Genomic DNA, 17,749 nt, shown 5'->3' with positions numbered 1-17,749 from the left:
AAGCAGGAGGGGAGAGCAGAGCCTGTCCCTGGGCCCACAGGAGTTCTAGTCCCCCAGACCTCTCTGGGGAACAGAGCCTGGTGGGCAGCACCCCCTAGCTCTCCTGGAATGACACTGGGCTCATGACCATTCTCCTGTCAAGCATCTGTGCCTTGGCACGTCCTAACATGGTAAGCACTCGTTGGGTGACTTCCACATCTATTCTTTCACTCACTTCCTTTAGTATGTTTCTGTAGTCACGTCAGCAAGCTATGCTTCTGAATGATTGGACCACAAGACTGAAGTCAAGAAAGGTTTCCTGGGGAAGCACTGGGCTCCCTGAACCCTACCTCCTCCCCTGCCCATCTCCTTTTGCCCTGCTATGGTCTCAGGCTTTGCAACCCAAAGCAAGGCCTCCAGACCTCCTTTTCATCACCTCCATCTGGAAGGCCCCTTCCCATTCTAAAATCACTTTACATCTCCCCTCCACCCCCATACAGAATTAGTATGTACTTTCAATATTTTACACTAATGCAAACATCAGGCAATTGCAATTGGCTTGTGTGTTTTTTGTCTGGTAGTATACGTACATCAGGAAACAAAATTAAATACTCATATCTACTTGCCATGAACCCAGAGGTTTAATAATTAGATAAAATTCAGCCAGCTGCTTAAGCCCCAGGTTGTGAGAGTTATATATAAAAAATAAAGTCCTGCTGACTGCCACACGTTCAACTGGAATGTGACAGTTGGGGACCGGAGAAACATCGGCCAGCAGGTCAGTAAAATAAGACTTTAAAATTCGTTTTCTGCAGTTAACTTTAGAGACACCAAGGGGAAGCCTTAGGATGAAAGCGTGCGTGGCACCCAGCTGGCCTCACATGCAGCAGGGCCACCGCTCAGGCTATTTTTAAGTCAGACCCTTCATCTCCCCCCAGCTAACATCATTTTCAACCAAAATCTTAGAGGGCACCACCAAACTCTACATCCAGTTTCATTTTTAACGTAGGTTTTGAAAATGCCTATTTTATAATCCGATTTCCAATTATTTCCCTGTAGGTCTATTTCACCCAACTTTGGATCCCTAGCAGCCTGGCCCAGGGCACACGATAAATTTGTTACATGAATGGTGTCCATCCTTCTCTGGCTGCCAATTATTATTACATAACATTAAATTCAGGGATCATTTTATTTTTAGAAAGTGTCCCCTGACCTCTATCCTAGAAGCCATCAACCTGTGCTCAGCTCAGCACACCTGCATACAGGTGTGCAGGGGGCACGGCAGACGGGGACAAGCCGACTCTGGAGCCAGAGCCCCGCACACAGCTGCCTGTTCGTTGGCTATGGTGACACCAGGGCTCTGTCCCTTAGATGAGAAGGGAAAACGGAGGCCCCCCTCTCACTAAATCTATGCCTCCCAAAGGTGTGGTGAGGTCACTGAAGGTGGACAACAGATACCATGTTAACAATTCAGCCAACAGGTAGAGAAAGGTGCTGGAAAGAGCTAAGCATCACTCCCGGGCTTGATTTCCTTGCGTTTCACGGGACAGCAGAAGCAAGTGCTTTCACCTCACCTGAGGTCGGCTCTTCCTGTCTGAACTCAACCGCATGTGCAATTTAGTACATCTCTGGTTCACGCAAAGGCACGTTCCCAGCTTTCAGGGTTCCGAGAGGGCTGCCCCGGTTACTCTTCAGTGAGTCATTTCTTCCAAAACTGGGTGAGAGGTGGCACTGAATATATCCATTTAGAACAGGGGTGCAGACACACATGCGTGGGGAACAGTACCCAGCAGGAAAAGGGTACTTCCTTTTTTGTTGGTTTTTTAAAACATCTTTTATAAAGACTAAAGGGTACTACTATCCTTTACACTCCATAACCAATTATTCTAAAGGTTTCCAGGTCACTATCCTGAGTCCTGGTCTCCTGCCATGGGAACCAGTTTTAAACTTGGGATGCTGAGTTAGTAAAACAGCCAAGTTCCTTCTACTATTTAAACCCCAGCTAGGTAGGCTACAGCTACGACGGAGCCCTCTTAAATACCAGGGCAGTCCACACACAGAGAGGAATCAGTGTCCCACCTGTGTTATCATTTCTGCTTTGGGGGTGGGGCGGGGGGCAGGGAGAGCAAACTAAATTTTCCTATTCCAAAAATAAAAAAATATAAAAAAGTTTTATTGGGAGTCAACATTGCCACAGATGTTTGACATTTTTGTTTCTAACATTTCGGCTAATTGGACTGAAAGCTACGAACGTAGTAACAGTTCTCGAAGCAATAGAAAGTAACAGCCGCAGCCTTACAGTACTTTACGGGTAACACAGCACTTTCCTTCCACCATCTCCATCATTCCTCACTCCGCCGTGTGATGCAATGACCACCACCAACGTCCAAATCTACTGGGAGGACAGCAAGTCCCAACGCCGACCATGACTCCCACAGCCAGCACGCGGCAGGGCTCAGACGCAAATCCAGGTGTGCTGACTCTTACCCTCCGCTCCTCGGGGTGAGTTTCTGCGAAGACAAGCTCTACCTTCACACCCACGGCCACACATGAGCCACGCAGCCTCCGCGTCATCGCCTGGCGCCCACGGGGCCGACATGGAGAACACTGGGGGCCCTGACTTTTCCTCACCCCACTCTCCGCTCCACAAGGGGTTGTCTTCAGCTCCAAAACTCATCCCAGTTGTTAGGAAACTAAAAAGAAACGCACTTGCCTATCCCTTTGTTTCTGTTTTTTTTTACTGTTGATATTCATCTTTACTCTTCCATGCATAAACAAAGGGATGAAAATTAGCCTTGAGTTTCAAACTGCATTTGCACAGCGAACGATTTCCCTTTTCCCTAAGAAAAGGGGCGGGGCGTTATTCTAGCCTCTGATCTGTCAATCAGCCCTGCTGGCCTCAGGCCTGCCCGCACCAGGGTTCTGTGTCTCCTACAGTCACAGTTTAGAGAGTCTCGGCCGTGAAAACGTTTTGAATATTTGCCTAAAAGTTTCTTCTTCCTCACTCAGCCTCATGATAAAATAGAAAGAGGAGCTGCAGATTTTATTGTTTCCTAATTGTTTAACACAAGTGGAATGAGGGGGGCACAGTGAAAAGGTCTGTGATTCTTATTTCTCCTTAGGAGGATACAAAAAATGTTTAATCACAAATGTTCCAGACATTTTAAAAATTAATTTTGTTCTTTTAACGTTGATAAAAATACTGAGGTCAGTAACTTATTAACATTGAGGGTTTGAAGAAGTTTTTGTATTGTGACATTTAAAAGGAATTCTGGGCCACATATTATTTTTAAACTGGGAAAAAAGTTTTATTTGTAACATGTCAGTTTACAAAAGTTAACCGAATCAGATTTCATTTGCTCTGCCAATTCTTTTTAAAAAAATTTAATTTAATGTTTCTTTTAAATAAAGTAACTGCTATAAAAAAGTACTAACGGTAAGGACCTATTGGTGACTGCTGAGTATTTCCACGGGTGAAACATGCGGGGCTGTGACGGGGGTGAAGTGAGGTCTCAATGTACCGGCCAGGACCTCTGATGATTTCATTTCATCCTCATCCAAGTAAAAAAGGAAGATGAGGAAACAGGTCCAAGTTCCAGGTTGAGGCAGCAGATTTGCATGTCACTAATAATTGAATTTCCTTTCCTTCTTTCCTAGTAAAATGAGGGGAAAAGTAAAAACCAAAACGGAAGAAAATTTCCCCATCCACCCAGAAAAGGGGCATAGCTTCATAAACACTGGCCTTAGAAAGGAAGAGGGGCTCCTAAGACCACACCCCGTAGTAGACAACAAAGTGTGGAGGAAGAACTGGAAGAAGTGACCCCTCGGAGGACAGGGTCAGGGGTAGGGCTCGATGGACTCATTTGGTGCTGGGATTCAGGAAAAGCGCACCCAGCCTCAGGTCCTGGGGCCCCAGCCCTTCCCTGCGTGGGTGACTGCGATGGGTGACTGAGGTCTGGCAAACGCGAATGTGGGCGGAGGGGTCTGTCCCATCATCTGGTCCAGCACACTCAAGGTTAGGGCGTCGCCTCCACCCCTTTCTCCTGCCACAGGAAACCGGGTGATGGGGAGCTCCCCACACCCCATTTCTGACTGGGACTGAGTGAGACAGAAGCCTTGGCCAGAGCCAGCCGCTAAGATCTGCCTGTGGCCCCAGCCAGTGTGAGTGACCCGACCCGAGCCGTGCAGGGGTCCCAGGGCACAGCCCAGACAGCATCCGTCTCAGCAGACAAAGGTCTGGGCAGATGCCCAAGGAGAGAAAAGCTGGAGAAACGATAAGAACATCATGCACAGATACCACCAGGGGGAAAAAGCGGAAGTGAGGAGGCGGCGGCAGGAAGGGAGCATGCGGAAACACAGCTGGTGGAGAAGAAAACAAAACTCAAAAAGCAGAAGGAAACCCCTTCCCACTGATCCCCTCCCAGACTCAAGCACAGTCATTCAGAAAGACAAGAACTCCAGGGATGAGAACTTGCCAACAGTGTGAGATGAGATGGAAACCTCTAGAACGGCGGACCCAGAACATTTTGGAGGGAATGAATACAAGGTGAAAAATGGAACCGAAGAGACACTGTTGAAAGCCGAGTTTCTGACACTGAGGAATGGCTGGAAATAAACAGTCAATGAGATGGAAGAGACAGGGATGAAGTATTTAGAGAGAAGCTAATTGACAGGAAGACAGACAAATGAACGGAACAAAAGGACAAATGGGATGCCTGACAACAAATCCCCCACACAAGAACGAAAAGACTATTCAGGGGTAAAAACACAAAGGAAGTTTCCTGAAACGCAGAAAAGATCTGAATCTGCTGATCAACACGATATTCCCGAAAAGGTGACAGAAACTCTCATCACTTTCATGGTGAGCAAACTGCGGCCCTGGAGACAAACGGCGAGCCCGCCAAGGCTGCAGGCCTCACCACACAGCAGGGGTGCAAAGGGGCTTCCAGGGGGCGCACCTCCAGGGATTCTGGAAATGGCTGATGTAAGCAGTTCTTACACGTGTGTCACTGTTTTGGAAACTGTATCGCAGTAACCAACCAGCCTGCCCTGGAGAGTAAGTTATACACTCAACAAAGAGACCAAGAACACACGGACGGGGCCGTGTCAGGTACACTCTTATGCAAACACAGAACCCACCTTCTGGAACGCTGCGAAACGTACCACTTCGCACTGGCCTTTTAAAAACCCCACAAACTGCAGACAAGCACCCCGCGACGTCCCCCCTTCCCAGGAGTGACCAGCCGGCACATGCGTGGTGGTGGCTTTCTGTGCGTGACACAAGTCTGGGAAGCAAAATCAAGCACACCGAGGGTCCCCACAGCACATTCAATGGTCCCCTCTTAGCCTTAGGGGAACTACTATCTGAAACTGTTTGCAGAGTGAGAGCAGCTGCTTTTAAGAATTCAACTTGCAATTTTCAAAGTCCCATTATTCTTACTACTTGAACACTGTTGGAGCTATTAGGTTGGTGCAAAAGTAACTGCGGTTTAAAAGGTTAAAAATAATTGTAAAAACCGTGATTACCTTTGGACCAACCTACTATTTACTGGAAGAGTACCTTGAAATTGAAAACAGCTTGTGCATTTATTTTAAAAGCATCACTAACTTGTGTAGCTCAAGCACTTTTGACGTCAAGCAAACAAAACCGAAATTAACAGGCTGAAACAGCAGATGACACTGAAGTGGGAGAGCCTAAGGCCCTACTGCGTGTCCTCAGAAACAGCGCCAGTGTGGTCTTCCGTAAGCAATGGGGCAGACATTTACAAACTAGAAGGTGCACAGGTTTTATGAATGAAGCGCTGTCCTGTTCTAGGGACCTACATAAGCCGTCTTTACAAATATGATATCGCTGCTCAAAAAGAAGTTGGAAACTAATGTTAGAGGAAGTGGTTTGTTTACCAATAGTTACATTCAATTTCCTTACGTCTCAGCATGACAGTTCAATAGTTATACAGAATAATAACGCGAGTAGTAAAATGAGCAGTTTAACACACAAAACCTATTAAGAGCTCTCTCCTCCACGTAATGTCATTTGAAGGCTGAAATAAAGACAGAACTGGCCAGGTGTGCAGGCTGGTTTACCTGGACAGTCTTTAGTCATCAGCATCTAATGTCACTTTTCTGTTTTATTACACCCCCCTAGAAAAAAACACTAAAATTGCAGTAAACTAACCTTACCCCCAACAAAATGATGCCTGTAGCAAAGGCTGCAGAATCTCAGGTACTTGGCCTTGGGCTCGGAGTCCCCAGACCCACTACGTGGTCCTGGCTCCACACACTCAGACTTTCCTGCGAAGCAGTGTTTGGAAGTTAGAACCAAACCCCCACAAAGCTAACACACTGCCCTCCACACAACTCAGTACTTTCCCCCATAACTCAACGACCTTTCCAAGGGTCAACCTCAGGCCCACATCTCCAGGCTTTTATCCTAATTCCACGTTTTCTGGAAGATTCAGGATAACACTTCCTTTTCCCCAAGTCAGAGCAGCTTATGAAATAGCAAGTCGTGGCCGAGCTGCGCAGGGCACCCCAGGAAGACAATACAGGGACGTCCCCTGTGGCAGAGCCCCACTATCTTACCCAGGTGCACATGCTTTCGGTCTCAGAGCGGGGACCCCCGTGTAAGCGAGTGATAAAATAACCCAAGGGAATTTATACCCAACTAATGACACACTTTGTATTTGTACGAGTATTCCCATGTGCCTTCTTCCTTTTCTTCCTTTTCTTCAACTGTAAGGGCCTCACCGCCAATTTCCCCGTGTTACCTCCCAACAAAATCCTGGGATTCTGAACCACTGCTCAACCAGTATTTACTGTGTTCCCCCAAAAATAAGACCTAGCCAGACCATCAGCTCTAATGTGTTTTTTGGAGCAAAAATTAAAATAAGACCCGGTCCCATTTTAATAGAGACCCGGTCTTTACAAGACCGGATATGATGTAATGTAATGTAATGTAATGTAATGTAATGTAATGTAATGTAACGTAACGTGATGTAACATAATGTAATATAATAATACCAGGTCTTACATAAGACCGGGTCTTATATTAATTTTTGATCCAAAAGACGCATTAGAGCTAATGGTCCAGCTAGGTCTTATTTTCGGGGAAACACAGTAGCAAGTCCCCTTATGTGCCAAGCACAGTGCTGGTGCCACCAACAGAATGAACACGACAGAACCTCTGCCCTCATGGAGCTTATTATTGTCAAGGGCAGTGGGCGGAAAAGGAAGCTGATAAGGCGAGCTGGCTGGGCGGGGGACCAGGGGCTGGCACCATGCGCAGACGCAGCCTGTGCCCTGCAACCCTGAGAGGACGGGGCAGTGGGGGCTGGGTTTCAGTCACCACTCAGAAGGAGAAAATAGTCATATAATGATGCCCTCCCCCAAGAAAATCTAATTTACAGCCAGAGAAGCAAGTTGTTTACTGGAAATATTCCAACACCCACTGCTGAGTTTGTACTTTGATGTTCCAGCATCTACTACTATCTGGAAACAGCTTGGGTGGTAAATTAATAAAATATATTTAGTCACGCATATTTGTTTCTCTGGGAGAAAATGTACCTAAGCTTATTTGTTGGTTTTATTTTTAGTATTCTGCACATTTATTTTAAGCACTAAAAAAAGGTACAATTACAAGAAGCACTGCAGATTCGGGAGAGAGAGCTTCCCTCCTCACCTCGAGTATTTAAACAAGGCTTCCTGGCAAGTCACACCCCCCGGGGCCTGAGATGTCCAGTCACGGGCAGGAGTGTGCAAACGTGTGGGAGTGAGCAGGTAAGCACCAAACAGAAGCCGGAGGGAGGGTTATCCCGCTACCAACACTCGGGCAAATGGTTTCTGGGTCCCTCATATGTCACTGCTCTAAGCTAGTGTTTCCCATGTGAAAATAACCTTTTATTAAAAAACAAATTTGTCATGTAAACTTATTCTCGTGTGCAATTTTAGAACTGAACACATGAAAGTACTACCTAGAAATCGTTCACACAAAATCTCTAAATATAAATCAGGTTGTTTGTTTCAAGAAACTAGAAAAGGGTGGTTGCTGGTAGAATTGACCGTACGGAGAAACCAAGAAATCCTACGCATCTCAGCCCCCCATGCTGTTTTCACAGGCTGCAGAGGCCGGTCAGCCAACCATCTCTGCGAAGGACCAGGTAATCAACATGCTGGGCACTGGGGGCCGCATTCTTCTTTGTTTCTGTTGGGTTTTTGTTTATTTGTTTTTACAAACCTTTAGAAATGCCAACAACCCTTCTTCACTCCTGGGCAGTCATAGCCCAGGCAGGTGACATCCCGGTGGGACAGGCAGTGTCCCCTTTGACATTTCTCTGGCTGATGCAAGCATCAGCCCGTCCCTGTCCACTTTCTGTCGGGGGACTCTGGTCCTTTCCGATGGAAACAGTGTAAGTACTTTAATGGGAGTTCAGCAGGTTTTGTCTCTAGGTTTCTGCCTCCATCCTAGAGAAGACTTTGGTTCCCAAGCACACCCTGGAGAACTGGCACCCTCTGAGCGGGAACCACCAAGCCCTGGAGCAAAGCCTGGCGTCCAGTGCGAGCCAGAGACAGGACTGCCCAGGGTGTCCTCCTGTGTGTGTGTGTGTGTGCACATACATGTATCACTGCCTCTCAGGCAGAAGCCGACCCTGGAAGGCCCAGGAGCTCCTGCATCTGGAACATCTTAGAAGCAGCTTAGCTGGCATCTGCCACCTGTGCACTGCCAGGCTCCCACCCAAGTGGAACAAGGTGCCAGGGCCTATGGCCCTGAACACGCCTTGCACCGGAGTTTCTCAGACCTAACAAGCAGCACCACTCCTGTGGGGCTGAGGATGGTTCAGTGGTGGGTGGGTTCCCACCACCATGCGAGTTAGTTCCAACACCCAGAGGGTGTGAGGGCTCTTCCCACTTGTCCTCTGGTGTCCCTTCTCCAAAGCCAGCACTCGTGGAATGACCTGGCAGGAGCCCAGAGGTGCGGCGGCCCTGACTCCCTCCAGAATCCTTCTGTCAGCCATTCCCCCTGGGGGCTGCTGTCCCCGCCCCTGGGCCCTGGTGGGAGACACGCACGCCAGCCAGCCTGATCCACTCAGATTGTGCAGTGACACCACACCTGGGTCTGGACAGGCCCCACACACATCCCTCCTTCCTGACCAGGCTGCACACCTCCCTTCCTCATTCACCTAAACGCTGGTCCCCTCGTGTTCGTGTACAGAGGTGAAGACATGCTGTGACCTGGTTTCTGTTACCAATCCCCCCGCAATCTCCCACACACACTCTTCACACTTTCTACACACCCGGCCCATTCAAGTCCCCAAACAGCACAAGAGCTGGTTTTTCTTTTGTATGTGGTGGCGCTGTTTTTAAAAGGAAAAACCTTCAGTTCTTCCTCCCATCTCCTGTGGGCACTAAGGACCATTGCCACCAGGCAGGGAGACCTAGCTGAGAGCAGGACGCCCAGCAGGGCCAGGAAGTGGGAGAGGCAGCGTCCTCCTGAGCTACACGGATCAGCAGATTAGGGTCTTTCCACAGCGAAATCCATCCCCTTAGCTGCTCCCAGCATGCCAGTTAACGACACCCCTCTTTTCTAGCTAAGCTCATTTAAGTAAGTCCTCTATCCTTTCCAACCAAGAAAGGCTAGTCTTGCAACGAACACTGACCCCGATCAGATCAGAGGCAGCCGCGGCCCGGGTGAGCGGGGGTCTGGCCGGCTGCCATCTGGGTCCCTGGACTGGGGCCGGCTGCCACAAGATGGCGGCGTCAGGGCCAGAGGTCGTGGGGCGGAGCAGCCATGGACCAACGGGTCCACGCCCGATGGTGACCCAGCTGTGACAGAGCCAATGGCGATTTTCTAACTTGCAATGAAAAGGTCAAGCATTTCAAGTTTTAAAGCACACCTTAGGGGTTAACAATTTCTCTAGGAAAAATGATGTGGTAATTGCAGATGTGAAACGTGTCAGACCCTCGTCTCCTTCTTCCGATGAAAGACATGGCTTTTGAAACAACTTCCAGTGTCACGAGGCGTCAGGGAAGCAGTGGTGCCTACAGCACGCACATGCTATTTTGGGGACTCTGTGAGTCCAAGGACATCGGCGAGCGCCTGTGGGCTGCCGCGGGGACCTGGGCTCTTCCCAGCAGAGACCAGCACGTCCTCTTCCGAGCGCTCAGAGTCTCACTTGGCCAGGTGTAAATCACTGCCATGAATCAGTTATGTACCCAGCAGCCTCCTCTCTCTGGAATGCACGCCCAACCGCAGGCCCAGTGCCCAGGGCGCAGTGGGTCCACGGTTTCTTGTCGACTTAATTAGAACAATATGGGACGAATATGTGTTCTGAGTTCCAACCAACTCAAAAACACATTTTGTACTGCCAATTTCATCAATGCCAATAACATGACAACCTCCTTATTCGAATTTTACAGCTTTCTTTTTCTGGTTCAAAATAAGGTACCACGTGCTTCTCTTTCATTCCTTGGGAGTGCTGGTAATATTTCAGTACTTCACCTTGTGTAGACGGTACCACCTGTTCCTGCACGGCTGCCGTGTGAGGACGGCAGACTTCGCTCACTGTTATCAATATGACTACATGAGATGGGCCAATGACATTTCCATGGTTAGACACTGGCTTAGTATCTGAGATAATTGGAGATGGCTGAAATGATGTCTGTTTTATCTATTAAACCAACCTACCAGTTGGCTCCCAATATAAGGCTTCCAGATAATACTCGTTAAAAAAATTATCACATATTTATAATCATTTGGTTGCAAGTAACAGTAAAATTATGTTGAAAAATTTAAATGGCTGGATTTCAAAACTACTCAAATTCTATTAGAGTTTACAAATTTTTTTTCCATTGGAACATTAAACAGCACCCATGAACGTGTTTAGAAATAAGCCCTAACATCTGCTGAGCAGTGGTAGCTGACAAACATTTTTTTTATTTGATTTGGAAAGGGTTTCTGGAACTGACAGCTTAAATGCATTTCATGTGTCCCAGAAAACGGGCCCAAGTAAAGTTTACCACATGGTCTGTTTCTAAGAAACGAAGTAAACATTCATTAAAAAACTATTTAAGAGACATGTGCTCCTGAGAACACACTTACTGCCTGAGACAGATACATCTGTTAGAAAGCAATTCCAGGCCGAGGCCTGAAGGGAAAAGGCAAGACTAACGTAGGGGCAGCCAGCTGACCTGACAGCCAGCAGATGTGACCACCAGAACTGTCCACCAGCACGTGACATCGGCAGCTAGGAACAAGCAGGGCAGGTCCACAGTGGAAACCCCAGGGCCATTCAATCAGGCAGGACAGCAGTGAGACTCAGAACACCGGCAGGACAAGGCGTGGTCACCTGCTGGCCCACCCACGGGAACTGTCACTGTGCATAGAGCCTGTTCCTACCACCAGAGAAGCTCCTGACATGCGTCCACGTGTGAGAAAGACCTCACAGAACTCAGCCCAATCCAGAAAAACCTGAGCGGGGTGGTCAGCCCACTTTCAATTCTCCTCTTTTCTCTAGTTTCCAAATCACATCATTGGGTCCCAGGCCACTCGCACAGGACTCTAGTTTCGATGACACCGCCTCTGAGCTCCAAGTGAGAGCACTGGTGACGGAAAGCCTCAGGCACTGCACAGCCTGGCCTGGGCGTGATCAAGGAACAGAAGACTGGAGCCTGATCAGAGAGCAGGATGCGAGCACCGGACTTCACTCCTGGGAACAGCTGAGGGGGCTGGGCTGACCACTTGGCGCAGGAAGGTGAAGGAGCAGGGACCCACAGTGCCCAGGTATGAGTCACTGAGCCAGGGGTTAACGCAGAGGCTTCCACACCCTTCTATGGGCCCTGCACCAATTGTGAAGCAGAGAAGAATATGCTTAAGTTCACGAGGATGGCAACCTGCCCAAGATTACAAGAGCAATGAGCTGCTGAGACACGTTGGGAAGCTGTGGGGACGGAGCCAGGAGTGGTTTCCAGGCTCTCGGCCTCACGTGGAAAGGTGCTGGCTCAGGAAGTAAACAGCCATCAACTGTGATTGGATGGCCATCAGCTGTGGCTAGTTGGCCGTCAGCTGTAACCAGTGAGCCATTGGCCACTAATATAACTGCTGTGGCTACGCTAGCAGAAAATGGGGTCTAGCAAGAAGATGGTGGCTGAGCCTGCAAGAGCAGACTACAGTTAGCATGGCGGATTGCGGGTTGCGGACAGTGTGGTTCCTGCTTCCTGTGTCTCCAACCCAGCCGCCAGCGAGACTATAGTGGTGTGACTCCCCTATCTATGGCTCCGTGGGTGTTCCTTTTTGGCTTCACCATGTCCTGCGTTCTTCTGTGGGGAGCGGGACCAGAGTCCCTGCATGACAGAAGCCCACGTTTCAATGTCCCTGGGCTCAAAGCTTCCAGAAGGTATGTCATGCAGGGTGGCAGGAGGGCTCTCTGCTCCCACTCCCCGCACAAGAACACAGGATATGGTGAGGCCAAAAAGGAACACCCACGGAGCCATAAGTAGGGGAGTAGTGCCACTATAGTCTCACTGGAGGCTGGAGCCACACAACCTGCAACCCGCTGTCCTAACTGCAATCCGCTCTTGCAGGCTCAGCCACCATCTTCTTGCTAGCTTCCATTTGTTGCTAGCATAGCCACAACAGTTATATTAGTGGCCAATGGCTCACTGGTTACAGCCGATGGCCAACTAGCCACAGCTGATGACCATCCAATCACAGTTAATGGCCATTTACTACCTGAGCCAGCACCTTTCCACGTGAGGCCGAGAGCCTGGAAGCTGCACTCCTGGCTCTGTCCCCACAAGGTAGTTCTTGGGGACCCTCAAGAGTCCAGGCAGGACGGGGACTGGGGCCGTGGTGTAGGGGAGGTGGCCCCTCCAACCCTGAAGTCCCACATGCCAGGCTCCACTTGGCAAGACGCCCCAGCTCCCCATACACCCCCTTGCTTCATCTTGTCATCGCCGGCCTCCAAGCCTGAGACCACTCCACCTTCCACACCATCCATCATCACTTCCCTGGATCATTAAGGAACATGCCATGCATTTCCAGATCTCTCCCTGGAATGGGGACCTGTTCACTCCTTCTGAGGAAAGCTCCAGGTCTTTACCAAACTCCATGTATCTGATATAACCCCAGAAACAAGACTGCGGAGATTTAAGAGCTGGAAGGCACCCAGTATACTTTCCTACTACTCAGACACAAAACAAAAGCACATTTTGGAATTTCCTATTACTTATGTTCAAAGAGTCTAATTTCCTATCTTCAGTGATATAAACTGTCAGCCTTATTATCTCAACCATTTTCTCTTTCCTTGCCTAATAGTTATAATCACTCCTAGTATCTAATATTTTCTCCTGGAACTTTTCTTAATTAGGAAACATTCAGGTTTCTTCCATATCCCTTATCTGTTTCAGATGATTCCAAAAGGAGAAATTCCCCTCTGGGAGGACGCTGGCTTCCTCTATCTCTCCTCCAACCAATTCCTACTGGAAGACCCACCTTTAATTCTTTGCCTGTGCTCCTCGGACTGTCTTCACTTGTTGTATCTGTCCAGTGATGCAGGGCCAGAATTCCTAGCAGTAAATCCATATTCTCCATTTTGGGGAGAAGGAGTGAAGAGCCAGCTGTGGGAAGCTGCTGGTGTGGCCATACATGTTCAGTCACAGGGAGTAACGGGAAAGCACAGGGACGGCTCTCACGTCACTGCTGAGAGGACGGTACCAGCCTCCTGGAGGTGAGAGGCGGCATGTCCCCCACTACCAGGCTCTCGGCCAGACACTCACTGGCTGGCTGCCGGCCGACACAGGTTCGGCATGGCCATGGCCTGAGAGCTTTCTGCCCACAAATGTGAGTTGATTAAGAGCCTGCGAGAGGCTGAGGATTCTTCCACCTAAGGAATGAGTCCCTGAGAACTACAGCTCATGAGGAACCAGGAATGTCACTTGCAGTGGCTCCTAAGTCACACAGGCGAAGGCCCTTCTCAGCAAATCCCTTCCTGTGGCTGCAACAGGTAATGACACCGCTGACCCTTGCTCCCTGGGAGGCAGGTGCCAGCCCGGCTTCCACCCCTTCCACACCAGAACGAGGGTTTATTCCCGATTTAAATGAAAGAGGCTCTCAGCATGACTTCATCCAGGCACTTTGACCTTATTCAGAAGCCTAAAGTTCTTATAAAAATTAGCTGAGAGCAGTTAGTTTTATAATCAGAGGAAGGAAGATCTCTGGATATTTCTACGTTTGTTGCCACCAACCTTACAATCTTCCGCTCACTGCACCAGATGGTTTAGGTTCATCTCAGAGAGCAAGTGGTTCCTTCCCCGTTACTGCCAACAGGAAGGCACTGCTGGGTTTTGGCTTTTCTGGGCCCAAGGTCCTTTCCTGTGAGCTGCTCTGCACAGCTCAGCATGGCCCGCGGTGTGAGGGCGGAGAGGAACAGCCGAGAGCAATGTCACAGGAACGAGGTTTCAAGCAATGACTCGAAACTCTCTGCAGGACACATAAATCCTGGCCCGCAAGGGGTGATGTGTCTCAGGGCAGGTCCTTGTTTCAAATTCTCACATAATACTGGATGGCCTGCTTTTGTCTCCTTTTTCTGAAGGGAGAGAGTTAAAAATTAAGTGGCGGTCACACAGGATGTGATGAGATGCAGTGACTATTAAGACCCGAAACACATGAGGTAGAAACTCAAATTATACACCAAACGTCATTCACAATTCTAATTAGCAGCCATTAATAGGACACTAATGGCCAAGCAGTCATTTTCATCTGATTCTCTTTACTGAGAGTAAGTGACAGCTGTGAAATTCCCATCAGACCTGTGAAGGTCACATGTAAACCAATTCATCTTTGTGAAGTTCTAGAATATCGGCCGTTAACATCACAGGGAGGTGTGGAGCAGCCCATTGCACTTTTGTCACCAGAAGTCCCGGGGCACCGTCACCAGTTCTGAGTACAGCTACTGTTTCAGCATCGTGTGCGTATCCTATACACACGGCTGTGGGCTGAATTCTGTCCCACAAAAGACACGCCAGTACCTGAGGTGGCCTCGTTTGGAAACAGGGTCTTTGCAGATACAATCAAGTTAAGATGAGGTCGCACTGGAGCAGGTGGGCCCTGACCCAGTGACCGGTGCCCTCGTGAGGAGAGGGAACTCGGGACACAGGCACAGGAGAAGGCCAAGGGGGTTTCTGTGTCCTTCCGGGATGACAGAGTCAGAGGCTGGGCTCCAGTCGCCACCAGCAGCGAGAAGAGGCACGGAACAGCCCTGTCACCACCCTGTGCCACCTCTGGCCTCCATCTGTTGTTACAAGCCACCAAGTTTGTGGCAATTTGTTACTGCAGTCCTACGACTGAAAATGCATATACGTCACTCTCTCTCTCACTCCCTGGAGAGGGTATTGGCCGGCACAAGAATTTTACTCTTTGGGTCACTCTCATTGCATCCCAGGCTCCCTGCTGAGTTACCCACTTTTGCATTGCTAATTCACTCATTCAAAAACACACATAATATTTACATCCATCCCTCCTTTAAACTGCATGTTTAAAATTATCTAAATTGTGTGAGTCAGCTCTTTTTCCTATAAGAATATCCACCAAAATGTATCACACCACTGAAACACAACAAATGTTATCCTCTAAGATCCAGCTAAAGCCCATCTGATGGAAAGTGCGCTCAGGTGAAGGCTGGGAGACCATCCTGCATCAGAGTTTTCTACTGGGGGTCGGGGGGGGGGTCAGGAGGGGGGGTCAGGAGGGGGGGGCAACGAGAATGAACTCTTCTGGACACAGGAAGTCCCTTGCCACCTTAACCCTCCCAGCAATCTAAAGATCCCTGCCATGAGTCAGAGGAACGCTAAGGGACATTTACACATTAACTAAATCAAAAGACCCATACAGACGTGAGGAGAGCAGGGAGCTCCAATGAGCGGTGTGGCGGGCGGTCACACAGCCTCGCCAGCGACAACATGCCTTTCACTGAAAGCCGCTGCCCTCCTGGAGCCAGAGGCAGCCGATCACTCCAGCAGTTGTAAGAGGAAAGGAGGAAAAATTATAAGGTAGCAACACCAAGAAATGGGAAGGGTGCACAGCTCACTCAAAGTCCAATCCCCTCGGCCTGGCACCCACAGGCTTCCGTCACCTGTGGTCTAACCTGACCTTCTGTCTACACAGTGATGGGGGGGGGGTTGTACAATCATGTCTTCACCTCCTGCCTCCACGACCAGGACAGGAGTCCCACTGCCCCACGCTCTCCATAAACCTGGGCCACCACACAGAGCGTAAACTTAACTCCAGAGCATTCTGTATGTAAAGCTTCTCGATAAAGCACACGTAGGCGACTGGCATGAACACATTCGACAAGAATGGAAATCACTTGTTGCTATAGGCTCCCTGACAGTGAGAAAACACTTCAGCGTAGCAAGACAGCGAGCAATCCCGCTGTAAATTCCTTTTCTTTCATAAACAACCAACGACGATTCCTCCCTACTGGTGTTTTGAGACAGGATGTGGGGATCAGTTCCCTGCTCTCCTTAAGATGTGGACACCTGCCCGTTCTAGGCAGGCATGGGTGGCTGACCCCAGGAAACAGGGATTCGAGGGGCTGACGGGCTTCCAGGTACAAGGCACTACCTGTATTCACGATTCTTTTAGCACCTGGAGCCCATGGGAGGCACCTGGGTGGGGTGCCGCTCTGAGCTCCCGGCACCCAGTCCCCTTGACCTGCAATCGGTGAGAGGACAGGTGGCCAGCTGAGCTCCTGAAGTTGAGACAAAGACTGGACAGTCATTCCCCTGACCCAGGAGGCCTTGGGACAGACCCACAGAGGGAGGACATGTCTCCACTCTGCAGATAAAGGCGGGTACTTGTGTTGGCTTTTCTGCACTTAAAAAAAAAAAATCACAAATTTTTAAAACTGTAATGCGATACCACAAAATTCGGTGGCGTAAAATGGGTTATTTGAAAAAATCAGAGAAGTTGGGCTATTAGAGACCACAGTTTAGGTCCCCCCACAGGGTGTAATTTTTACGCTGTTGTATGAACGAACATTCAAGAGAAATGCCTTCGTGCTAATCAAAATATAAGGCCGGTTGCAAAGACATCAGTCAGGTCCAAATGCGATGGGACAAACTGAAGACGCAAAGGGAAAATGGCAGATGGCACTAGAGAAGGAGGGAGAGGTGCCCCTGAGTGAGACAACCAGCGAATCCCGCACCAACCACACCACACAGCGGAACCAAACGTGAGAGAAGGCAGAGCCTTGCGACAAAATCTGGGGCCCAGACCACAGAACCTCAGGACCCAACTGGAATCGGAAAGTCCACGGGGGGTGGGGGAAGGATGCAGGCAGATTACTTGAAGAGGTGATCACTTCACCTGCAGTCACGTTACCCAGGTCCTCAACAGCTCATGGCATCAAGCTATATAATAGCTAGTCCTGAGGAATCAGTAGAAAACTCAAGAAAAAAATCTCTAAAGGACCCTCTAGGGAAATCAAAATGACTATGGCTAAAAGCCACGCTCAGACACAAAGAGACAAATACACCAGCAATGGCCCAGGTACAGATCCCAGGAAAGAAGTTAGAGAGACTCTTCACTTCCTCACCTGTCTAAACCACACAACGTTCTAGCACCTGCACACACTTTCCATTGGATGGCCAGGCGCCAGCTCACTGGACCCCACTCAAGACTTTGCATTAACCTCTGATCTTCCAAGGTTGCCCTCTCAGGATGGGTAATGCAAAACGTAGGCCTCTCCCTGACGTGACCACCACAGGGCTGTTATAT

The 17,749-nt window shown here is 49.2% G+C and overlaps 1 protein-coding gene across 6 annotated transcripts in view; it reads right to left on the bottom strand.

Moving 5' to 3' along the window:
• Window positions 1-17,749, bottom strand: part of AGAP1 (ArfGAP with GTPase domain, ankyrin repeat and PH domain 1) — a 521,440-nt gene that overhangs the window by 318,752 nt on the left and 184,939 nt on the right. The window contains exon 1 of one of the 6 annotated variants that reach the window (XM_081051875.1): window positions 14,218-14,239. The exons of the other annotated variants lie outside the window; for them this stretch is intronic. The gene's annotated coding sequence lies outside the window, so the exon portion shown is untranslated. Of the gene's footprint in view, window positions 1-14,217; window positions 14,240-17,749 lie in introns of those variants that run through there. 6 annotated transcript variants of the gene reach the window in all.

The sequence above is a fragment of the Rhinolophus hipposideros genome (assembly GCF_964194185.1).
Source record: "Rhinolophus hipposideros genome assembly, chromosome: 6".
Lineage (NCBI taxonomy): Eukaryota > Metazoa > Chordata > Mammalia > Chiroptera > Rhinolophidae > Rhinolophus > Rhinolophus hipposideros.
This window is presented reverse-complemented; position numbering and strand designations above follow the sequence as displayed.